The sequence below is a fragment of the Dromiciops gliroides genome, chromosome 4 (assembly GCF_019393635.1).
Source record: "Dromiciops gliroides isolate mDroGli1 chromosome 4, mDroGli1.pri, whole genome shotgun sequence".
In the NCBI taxonomy this organism is placed as follows: Eukaryota; Metazoa; Chordata; class Mammalia; order Microbiotheria; family Microbiotheriidae; genus Dromiciops; species Dromiciops gliroides.
This window is the reverse complement of record NC_057864.1, coordinates 197,273,033-197,285,422: the sequence shown is the minus strand read 5'-3', so window position 1 is coordinate 197,285,422 and position 12,390 is coordinate 197,273,033.

Sequence of the window (12,390 nt, the reverse complement as noted above, 5' to 3'; positions counted from 1 at the left end):
TAACACCTCCTTTTCTAGTGCCTTAACCATAGGGCCCCAAAGTGCTTTGAAAATCACATCTCCCAGGGGCTAGGAATTTTAATTATTTAATGTTTGTGATATGCTTGGAAGATGGAAAACACAGGCATTATTACTGTCGTGTAGCACCGTTTATCCCAAAGGACTTCTAGGACAGCTGTGGCAAATCTATGGGAAGATCAATTCAGGATTAGAATAGAGTGTTTTGTTTTTATTCCCAAGTAAGCATCAAGCATTAATTTTAAAAGAAAGGGGAAAATAGAGATAAATTAATCATAAAACACAGAGAAAGATTTATTAAATGCCTGATATGTGTGTATGTGATTAGTGCCTTGGGGACATACAAAGATTATAAAACTGCCCCTGCCCTTATAAAATTTAAAGTCTAGGGAGGAGGATATGCTATTTGAACACAATACTATATGATAATATATAAGTATGCCATATATACTTATATTTATAATAATACATAAGCATAAAGTAATTGTAGTACAAAATAGAATGGAAAAAAAGGATAAGAGGTACAGATAATATAAAAATTAATATAATAGACAGCTAGGTATAGGTAGAATAGTACTGTGGCTCAGGAGTCAGCAGTACCTGAATTCAAATTTGACTTCAGATACTTACTGGCTGCTGACCTTGGGCAAGTCACTTAACCTCTGCCTGCTGTAGTTTCCTCATCTGTTAAATGGGGATCATAATAAAACTTATATTCCAAGGTTGTTTCAATAATATAAAGAGATAATTGTAAAGCACCTTGCAAACTTCAAAGGGCTATATAAATTCTAGCAATGATGATGAACGGTTGAAAGAAGAAAAAGCCTTTTCCTACTGGGATATCAGAGAAGATTTCATAGAGAAGGCAGCATCTAAGTTGAGACTTGAAGCACGGGTATGATTTCAAAAATAGAGCAGCCTGGAGAAGGAGAGTATTACAGCAATAAGGAATGATGTGACCAAAGATAAAAAGGTAGAAAAAGCACTGGATATATACAAGACCTTTACTTTGCCAGAAGAAAATCAGTATGAAATGAGACTGAAAAGTTGGAGGTGCCAAGTTGTAGAGGTTCTTAAATGCCAGATGAAACAATTTTGGCTTTATTCATAGGATGTCATTGGAAACTATGATTTATAAAATACTTTAGGACCCTGGGTTTAAGGCACCAGGGAATGAAAACTTTTAATACTAGGGAATCCTCTGCTACTGTACACCATTTGGAACTGCTTTAAGGCAAAAGACTGTGATTTGTACTTTATTTACAGTAATAATAAATCAGGAAAAACACCCAACCATCCACCTATTTAAAATGTTGTGATATGACCCTTAACCTCTTCAAATATCAACTTTTAATTTTAAAAGAAATAGTATTATTTGCAGTAGAGAAACACTGGAAACTTTCCCAGTACATATAGTGATAAAGCAAGTATGTTCTCTCCTCATTACTATTTGAGTTACGTCTGGAAATGCTAGCTATATTCAAGAGAGGGAAAGAAAAGAATAAACATTCATAAGAAGAAAGCCAACTTAGACCCTTTTGCAAGTGACATTATGTTTTATTTAGAAAACTCCAGAGAAGAGAACTCCAGATAAGATAGTGGCATAAAAGAATCAAAATCTTCTCCATATACTCCAGCAATGATCTAAAAATAGCACCAATTTGAAAAATGGAAGAAATCCAAAGAGAAAGATTAGTTAGCTCCTTTTCTTAGACCAGGACTTCACAAAAATGCAGCCCAAATCCACAGCACTGGAAGAGATCCCACTGGGAAATCCAACACAAGCTCAGGTAAATAGGCAGAAAGACTGCAGCAATACTCCAATAAGGAAAAGCTTGGGGGGGGTGGTGGAAAACTGTAACAGTACCCTGATTGGGGATAGTCAACCTCAGAGCTCTGGCCTTTTACACTGAAGCCGACTTGCACTGTGAGCCTAGTCAGATACATGGGAGGTAACACAGCAGGAACCCAGGAAATTGAGATCAGGAGGAAACCAGAGCTGAGTACCACATCAAAGAGTGTGGGATAGGGCAGACTCAGGTCTAAAAAAGTCCAAAATAAAGAATTGAAGCTAGAGATATGAGCAAAGAGGAGAAGATAATGAACACTTTGAAAAAATTATGGATCAAAAGCATTCCAGCAGAAAACTGAGAAGAGAATTAACTCTACAACAAGTAAAAGTGGAACCTCAGAAGGTGGGGGGTGGGGGGGAAGGAATAGCTTGGGCTAAAGGACTATAAGAGTACTTAGGGGAAATGAAGCAAAAGAAAAAAGTAAAATAAGAGTTCTGGAGGAAGAAGAAGTAACTTAGAATAGAAGGTGAAAAATCTTACCCAAGTAGTGAACTTCCTATAAATTAGAATAGACCAAACAGAACTCAAGTGAAATCAAAATATTGGGGAAAATAGAAGAAAATATAAGGTATCTACTATCCAAAAGAACTGAGCTATAAAAAAAGTTCAAGAAAATTTTCAGAATTATTAGACTCCCTGAACCTATGATTAAAAAAAAAAAGCTTTGATACTATATTCCAAGAAGTAATAAATAAAAATGCCCCAGTTTATTAGAACCAGAGCACAAAGTAAAAATAGAAAGAATCAACCTGTCACTTCTTGTAAGAAAAGCCAAAATGAAAAATCTCAAGAACGTCATAGCCAAAATCCAGAATTTCAAGGTCAAAGAAAAAAGATTGCAAGCAGCCAGAAAGACTGAATTCAAGTACCAAGGAACCAAGCCCAGAATCACTCAAGACTAGGCAACAACCACTGATACCATAATGCAATTTTATAAAAAGCAAAAGATTAAGGTTTACAGTAAAAAATAATTTATCCTGAAAGATTGAATATAATCCTATAGGAAATGTACTGGATTATTAAGGGAATGGAAGACTTTCAATAATTCCTTTCCTTTTTTTTTCTTTTTTTTTGCGGGGCAGTTGGGGTTAAGTGACTTACGCAGGGTCACACAGCTAGTAAGTATCAAATGTCTGAGGCCGGATTTGAACTCGGGTCCTCCTGAATCCAGGGCCAGTGCTTTATCTAGCTGCCCTCTCAATAATTCCTAATGAAAGGCCCAGAGCTGAATAGAAACTATAAAATGCAAACAGTAATCAAGAGAAACCTAGATAGGTAAATATATTTGAGTAATTAGAAGGGCATGAGCAATGATCAAATCTTTACATTCCAAGAAGGGAAGAAAAGACATAACTGTTCAGACTCATATTGCCTTCAAGAACCATAGAGGGAATTAAGTAAGACATACAGAATAAGGTGATTTTGTTCTGTTTTGATGGTTTTAATAAAAGAAACAAAGGGGAAAGGAACACCTTAAGGAAGACATGAGGAAGGAGGTAGAACTTACTATGTCTCATAATTGGGGTCTATGAGAAAAAGAGGATATAAACATGAAGAAAGGAGTGGTGAAAATGGTATTACATGAAGCTCACTCTTACCTAAACTGGACAAAGAAGGGTTGAACACATGCACACAAATAATTTGGCATACTACTACATTTAATTCAACAGTTAATAGGTAGGGAGAGAGAAAAGAAAGATGGAGGTTTAAGAGGGAAGAAGAGCCAAAAAGTAAAACAAACTTCAACTTCAGCTTGTAATAAAGGGTTAGAAAAGAAAAATACATCTGGGTGTGGATCTGAGCAAGAGAAAGAGAGGAAAGGTAGTTGAGTGGAAACAGATTGTTTCAATTGCAGATTACTAGTGATGATCATATTCCTTAAGCTTTGCCACCTCTTTCTTCTATCTAAAGAGGGGGAATGAGAAAAGAGAGGGAAAAGTATAAGAGGTTGTGACATGTGGAAATACACAATTAACCTTCATAACTGTGAACATAAACAGGATTAATTCACTCATAAAATGGAAAAGTATAATAGAAAAGACTGGAAAGCAGAATCCAAGAAGTTATTTACCCCTCCACCCCCCAAAAAACCCCCAAACAGCTGAAATTTAAAGATTCACATAGAATTAAAACAAGGGCTTGGAGCAGAATATATTATGTTTCAGGTAAATTCAAAATAACAGGAGAAACAATCATGAGCTTAAACAAGTCAAAGGAAAAATTTTTGTTGTTCAGTCATTTTAGATGTGTCTGATTCCTCATGACTCCTTTTGGGGTTTTTTGGCAAAGATACTAGAGTAGTTTGCCAATTCTACTCCAGCTCATTTTATAGATGAGGAAACTGAGGCAAACAGGGTTAAGTGATTTGCTCAGACCAGATTTGAGCTCAGGAGCATGAGTTTTACTGACTCCAGGGCCAGAACTCTATCCATTGTGACACCTAGCTGCCACAAAGTAAAAATAAAGATGGTTAAAAGAGATAAATAAGAAAATTACATTACTTAAAGCTACCATAGAAAACAAAATAATACAGATATTGAATATGTGTGTGCACTGAGTGGCATAGCATCTAAGTAATTAAAGGAAAAGTTATTGAATTATAGGGGGAAATAGGCAACAAATTATAATGATCAAGGACCTTAATGTACACCTTTCAGACCAACACAAATCTAACGAGAACTAAACAAGAAGTTAAGGACCTGAATAGCACTTTAGAAATGCTAGATAGAAAAAACAAAAAAAGAAATGCTAGATAAGGGCCACAGTGGATAAAGCACTGGCCCTAGATTCAGGAGGACCTGAGTTCAAATACAGCCTCAGACACTTGACACTTACTAGCTGTGTGATCCTGGGCAAGTCACTTAACCTTCATTGTCCCACAAAAGAAAAAAAAATGCTAGATATTCTAGATCTTTAGCAATTACTGAATGGATACAAAATGGAAGATAAATAATGCTAAGATGTGAGTTGCACATTTGCAAAAACTGACGATGTACTAGGGCACAAAAGCTCTTAAACAATGGAACAAAAATATTAAACACATCTTTTTTTAATCCCAACACAATGTAAATTATCATCGGTAATAGGCCTTTTAAGAAAGGATTAAATCTTAAATGGAGACTAAAATTTGAATCTTTCAGATACCCAAATTAACAAGATAAGAAATAGAAAACAATCTGGTTGCAGAACAAGATACTGAACAAGTCATAAATGAGCTCCCCCCAAAAAATCCCATGAAAAATACATGTGAATTATGTCAAACATTCAAATATAATTAATTTCAATGTTACATAAATTAGGTAGAAATAAAACAGAAGAAAGCTATAAGCCAATATGCCTGAAGAATATTGATGCAAAAACATTCAGTGGAAATATTATTGGAGTATGGCAATATATATTTTTCTTATTTGTTTTATTTTATTTTTTATTATTTTTAATGGCAATATTTTTTAAAAATCAAAGACTCAAACCAGTCATTCCAGAAACCCAAGGTTAGTTTACATAATTATGTCAACCAATGCAGAAAAAGCTTTTGACAAAATATGGCAATCATTTCTGTTAAAGAATAAGAATAACTAAATCTTTCTTTAATATGGCAAATAGCAGCTAGGTAGAGTAGTGGATAGAGTGCCAGGCTCATCTTTCTGAGTTCAAATCTGGCCTCAGATTCTTAATAGCTGAGTAGCCCTTGGAAAGCCACTTAACCCTGTTTACCTCAATTTCTTCATCTGTAAAATGAGATGGAGAAGGAGATGGCAAACCACCCTAATATCTGTGCCAAGAAAACCCCATATGGGGTCACAAAGAGTTGGACATGACTGAAAAATGATTGAACAACAAGAAAACTAAGAACCAGCATTATATAGGTAAAAAAGGATTAAAGTGATTTCCAATAAGATAAAGGATAAAACAAAGCTGTTCTTTATTACCACCATGATTTGATGTTGTCCTAGAAAGGCTAGCTATACTAAAAGACAAGAAAAAGAAATTAAGAGAATGAATATAAACAAAAAGGAAATAAAATGATTATTCTTTGCAGATAATAGCATGATCTCCTTTGTAAAAAACCCCCAGAAATAAATGGAAAAACTAATTAAAACAATTACTTCGGCAAAGTAGCAAAATATAAATAAACTCACATATATAATTAACCTATCTGTACATTACAACAAAACCCAGCAAGATGAATTCAAAAGATAAATTGCATCCAAAACTATTTAATTTATAAAATATTTGAGAGTGCACTATGGGGGGCAGCTAGGTGGCGCACTGGATAAAGCACCGGCCCTGGATTCAGGAGTACCTGAGTTCAAATCCAGCCTCAGACACTTGACACAGTAGCTGTGTGACCCTGAGCAAGTCACTTAACCCCCATTACCGTGCAAATAAGAGAGAGGGAGAGAGAGAGAGAGAGAGAGAGAGAGAGAGAGAGAGAGAGAGGGAGAGAGAGAGAGAGGGAGAGTGCACTGTGCAGAAAAGCAAATTATATTAATACAACCTTACATTATATGAAAACAACACTTACAGAAATAAATACAGACTGAAATACCTAAAGAGGTATTAATTGCTCATTAATTGGGCTTTGCCAATGAAACAAAATAACAATATTGTCCAAATAAATTTACTTATTCAGGGCCATAACAGTTTATCAAAGTTTTTTTTTTTTTTAATTGAGTTAGGGGAAAAAAGCAGGATTCATCTGGTAAGAAAAAAAGATCAAGGGGGCAGCTAGATGGTGCAGTGGTAAAGCACCGGCCCTGGATTCAGGAGTACCTGAGTTCAAATCCAGCCTCAGACACTTGACACTTACTAGCTGTGTGACCCTGGGCAAGTCACTTAACCCTCATTGCCCTGCAAAAAACAAAACAAACAAACAAACAAAAAGATCAAGAATCTCAAAGGAAATAATAGAAAAAAGTGGAAAAGAAAGGTGCCTAGCAGTGCCAGATCTCATGCTATACTACAAAGCAATAATCTTTGAAACAAACTCTTTGGTACTGGTTTAAAAAATAGAAAAGTTATTCAGTGAGACAGCTTAAAAATAAAATATCTTCGGGGCAGCTAGGTGGCGCAGTGGATTCAGGAGTTCCTGAGTTCAAATCCAGCCTCAGACACTTGACACTTACTAGCTGTGTGACCCTGGGCAAGTCACTTAACCCCCATTGCCTGCAATAAATAAATAAACAAACAAACAAACAAACAAATAAATAAATAAATAAATAAATAGAAATAAAATATCTTAGGGGCAGCTAGATGGAGCAGTGGATAGAGCACTGGCCCTGGATTCAGGAGTACCTGAGTTCAAATCGGGCCTCAGGCACTTAACACTTACTAGCTGTGTGACCCTGGGCAAGTCACTTAACCCCAATTGCCCCACCAAAAAAAAAAAAATCTTGAAATAAACAATAGTGTAGTGTTTGCTAAATACAGGGATTCCAATTACAGAAATATTACAGAAATAAGAACTAATTATCAACAATAATTGTGGGAATGTGTACAAAAATATTTATGGCAGCTTTTTTGTGGTGGCAAAGAATTGGAAATCGAGGGGATACTCATCAATTGGAAAATGGCAGAACAAGTTGTGGTATATGAATGTGATGGAATACTATTGTGCTATAAGAAATAATGAGCAGGGGGCAGGTAGGTGGTGCAGTGGATAAAGCACCAGCCCTGGATTCAAGAGGACCTGAGTTCAAATTTGACCTCAGACACTTGACACTAGCTGTGTGACCCTGGGCAAGTCACTTAACCCTTATTGCCCCAAAAGAAAAGAAAAGAAATAATGAGCAGGCAGATTTCAGGAAAACCTGGAAAGACTTACTGAACTGATACTGATTGAAGTGAGCAAAACCAGGAGATCATTGTACACAGTAATAGCAACACTGTGTGAAAGACAATACAATATTCCAAAGCAATTCCAGAAGATGTATGATTCAGAAAATTGACTATGAAGTAAGAATGCAGATCAACGTATACTATTTTCACTTTATTTGTTGTTATTTTTTCTTTCTGGTAGATTTTCTCTTTTGTTCTGATTCTTCTTTTACAACATGATTAATATGGAAATATGTATAACATGATTGTACATATATAACCTATGTCTGATTCCTTGCTGTCTTAGGGAGGAGGGAGAAAAGGGAGGGAGGGAGAAAATTTTGGAACCAAAAGTCTTTTAAAAAATGAATGTTGATTCTGGAGAATAATTTGGAATTATGCCCAAAGGGCTATAAAGCTGTGCATACCCTTTGACCCAACAATACCACTATTGGGTCTTTTTCCCAAAGAGATCATAAAAAAGGGAAAAGGATCCACATGTACAAAAATATTTATAGCTGCTCTTTTTGTGGTGGCAAGGAATTGGAAATCGAGGGGCTGCCCATCAATTGGGAAATGGTTGAACAAGTTGTGGTATATGAATGTAATGGAATTCTATTATGCTGTAAGAAATGATGAGCAGGCATATTTCAGAGAAACCTGGAAGGACTTACATGAACTGATGATGAGTGAGACGAACAGAACTGGGAGAACATTGTACACAGTATCAACAACATTGATCAGCTGTTGATCAGCTGTGATAGATTTGATTCTTCTCAGCAACAACGGTACAAGATAGTTCAAAGGACTCATGATGGAAAAGACTCTCCAAATACAGAAAAAAAAGAACTGTGGAATATGGATGCAGATTGAACCATACTACTTCTTTTGTTTTTGAGTTTTTTCCTTTTTGCTCTGATTCTTCTCTTATAATATGACTAATGCAGAAATATGTTTAATGTTATTGTACATATATAACCTCTACTTGCTGTCTTGGGGAGGGGGGGAGGGAGAGGAGGGAGGGAGAAAAATTTGAAACTAGAAATCTTATAAAAACAAATGTTGAAAACTATCTCTACGTGTAACTGGAAAATAATAAAATAATTTTTTAAAAAATGAATGTTGAGGGGGCAGCTAAGTGGCACAGTGGATAGAGCACCAGCCCTGGATTTAGGAGGACCTGAGTTCAAATCCGGTCTCAGACACTTGACACTTACTAGCTGTGTGACCCTGGGCAAGTCACTTAACCTTCATTGCCCTGCAAAAAAAAAAAAAATGCTGAAAACAATCTTCACATGTAATTGGAAAATAAAATAAAATGCTACCAAGGAAAAAAGGAGAAGAAAACCAGTGTGTTGGGGGAATTGAAAAATCTGTCAAAAATTATTTTTAGACCACTATCTCATACTATATGCTACAATAAGTTCCAAATGAATATACGGCGTAGAAGCAGCTAGTTGGAACAATAAATAAGGGCCTAGAATCAGGAAGACATGAGTTCAAGTCCTGCTTCAGACACTTACTAGCTGTGTGATATTGGACAAGTCACTTAACTTCTGCCTTTCTCAATTTCCTTAGCTGCAAAATGGGGATAATAACAGCACCTAGCTCACAGTATTGTCATGAGGACAAAACATTTAATAGGGTAGGTGGCATATAGTAGGTGCCTGATAAATGATTGTTTTCTTACTCCTTTGCTCCCTTCCAGTATTTCTTCCTTTCCTTCCTTCTTTCCTAGATACATAAGGTCACATCATAAAAAAATTAGAAGAAAATGGAAGGAAATACCTTTTACAACTATGGATAGAAGAAGAATACTTGATCAAACAAGGGATAGAAGGATCACCAAACATAAGGGGCAATTTTGAATGCATAAGATTGAGAAAGTTTTCACAAGCAAAAATCAATACAGGTAAAATCAGAATATAAACAGCTAATTGAATAATTTTTTGCACTGTTTGTCTGATAAAAGTCTGCTATCCAAGATATATATATATATATATATATATATATATATATATATGGAATTTGATATAAATATATGGGAATAAGAGCCTTTCCTCAATAGTTATGAACCAACAATTTTCAAAGAATATGGATAGGCAGTTCTAAAAGAAAGGCAAACTATCAACCAGATGATGATGTTCAAAATCACAAATAATGGTTCTTTCTTGTTCCCATCAGAACAAATAACAGAAAAGGACAATTGTTGGAAGGGCTATAGGAAAACAGGCACACGTATTTTTGTTGGCACTGAGAAGTGGTCCAGCCATTCTGGAAAGCAATTTGAAACTATACTCCAATAGTTACTAAATTTTGCACAACCTTTGATGCAGAAATGCTACTACTAGGCCTATACCTCAGAGGGATCAAAGAAAGTAGAAGTTATATACACAAATATTCAAAACAGCACTTTTTGTTGCAGTAAAAAGATAGAAATGAAATGAATGGCCATCAGTTGGGAAATATCTGAACATATTATGTTATATGAATATAATGGAATATTATTCTACCATAAGAAATAAAGAAAGAGATCAGTTCAAAAAAAACCTTTGGAGATTTGTTTAAACTGATGTGAAGTGGGGGCAGCTAGGTGGCGCAGTGGATAAAGCACTGGCCCTGGATTCAGGAGTACCTGAGTTCAAATCCAGCCTCAGACACTTGACACTTACTAGCTATGTGACCCTGGGCAAGTCACTTAACCCCCACTGCCCCGCCAAAAAAAAAAAAAAAAAACTGATGTGAAGTGAAGGAAGCAGAATGAAAAGAAAAAATTGATACAGATTATAACATAGCAAAGAAAAACAACTTCAAAAGATTTCAAAACTCTGTCCAACCATAACCCCTTTAGGAATGAGGACAAAGCATGTTTCCTACCTCTTGACAAAAAAGGTAATATGTTAGAGTTGCTGAATGAGCCATACCTTTTTGGACATGACAAAATGCGCATCTGTTTTCCCGGACTATGCTATTTTGTTACAGGGGTGGGTGTTTTTTACTGGGGTCAGAAGGAAGGCCAGAAAAAGTGATACAAAAATAAAAAAGAAAGAAAGGAGCTTCAAATAATCTTTTTTTTTTAAAGGAACCAAAAAGAACAGGAGGTTTAGAGGGAATTGGAGACAAGAGGGAAAGCTTTGGAAATTTAGTATGTACTTTACCAAAAAAACACTAAGAGATTTGTGATTTCATATTGTAGAAGCAGTCTAAAGCCTCCTTCTTTGCACTTGCAGTTTTAGAAATATTTTTTTTAATCTTAAAATTATTCTGGTTTAAAATCTAACCATTTGGGGCAGCTAGGTGGCACAATGGATAGAGCACCGGCCCTGGAGTCAGGAGTACCTGAGTTCAAATCCGGCTTCAGACACTTAACACTTACTAGCTGTGTGACCTTAGGCAAGTCACTTAACCCCCATTGCCTCACTAAAAAAAAAAAAAAATCTAACCATTTTCTTTTAGGAAAGTATATAAAAGGTTAAGAATGAAAGCTAAGGTTGGAGAAAATAGAATAAGGGTGTTAACCAGATTTAGAACTGGGAAACACTTCAATCCAGTTAAGGTCACACAATAATCAGGATTACTTCAATTAATGGAAGTATCTATTCCTTATTTCACTTTGCTGACTGTTTCAGAAAGGAGAAATCTTGTGAGTGGTCAAAGAGTCACTGATTGGTTTTAGGAAAATTATTCTCCTATTATGTACCTAAAGTTAAGTGACTATTGCTCAGTTTGTATAAGCAAACTGTTAACTTTTTAGCTCTATAACCTCAAATATATGTATACATACATATACATATACATATACACATACACATACGTATACATATACATATACATAAACACATGCATATATATATATATATGTATATATATTTCTATAACATGAACATTTTCCTGGTCAAGAATATCTAAACTGTAGCCTTGAAAGTAACTTGTTAGAGATTTTCAGTCATGGGGTGGCTATATCTGTCTTTGGTTCTCTCATTTTAAAATGAAAAGAAATGATTGAAAAATTCTATGCATAAATATTCAGGAATTAACCCTCACTGACAAATTCAGGACTTATAGAAATACAACTTCAAAACTATTATTACAAAAATAAAATACTTAAATAAATGTCAATGTGATTAAAAAAACACAATGCTACTTAAATTAATTTAGAAATTTAATGCTATATCAATCAAACAACCAATAGGTTACTTTATTAAACAAGAAAAAATGATAAAAAAATTCATGTGCAGATAAAGGTTAGAATCTCAAGCAAATTATGGGGGAAAAACATGAATGATGGCAGCCTACTGATGCTAAATCTTTTACTATAAAACAGTAAGTATTAAAACTTTCTGGTATTGACTAAAAATAATGGAAAAGTATATCCATAAAATAAACTAGATAAGCAAGACCCAAAAGCAGTCTAAACTTTGATTAACCAACCTCAAGAACAAGCCACATGGGGAAGGAGTCCCATTTCAACTAGAACTATGGGAAAAACTGGAACATGGTTTTGCAGAAATTATGTTTAAACCAGGATCTTACCTTATTTACCTGATTTGATATCAACCTAAATGTGAAAGAGCATTTAAAAATCCAGAAATTTAGAGGAAAATGGAAGGTAGCACCTTTCACAGCTCTAGAGAGAAAATTTTTAAGCAAATAGGATAGAGGAAGTCATAAAAGATTAAATAGTTTCAAATGAGCAGAAAAC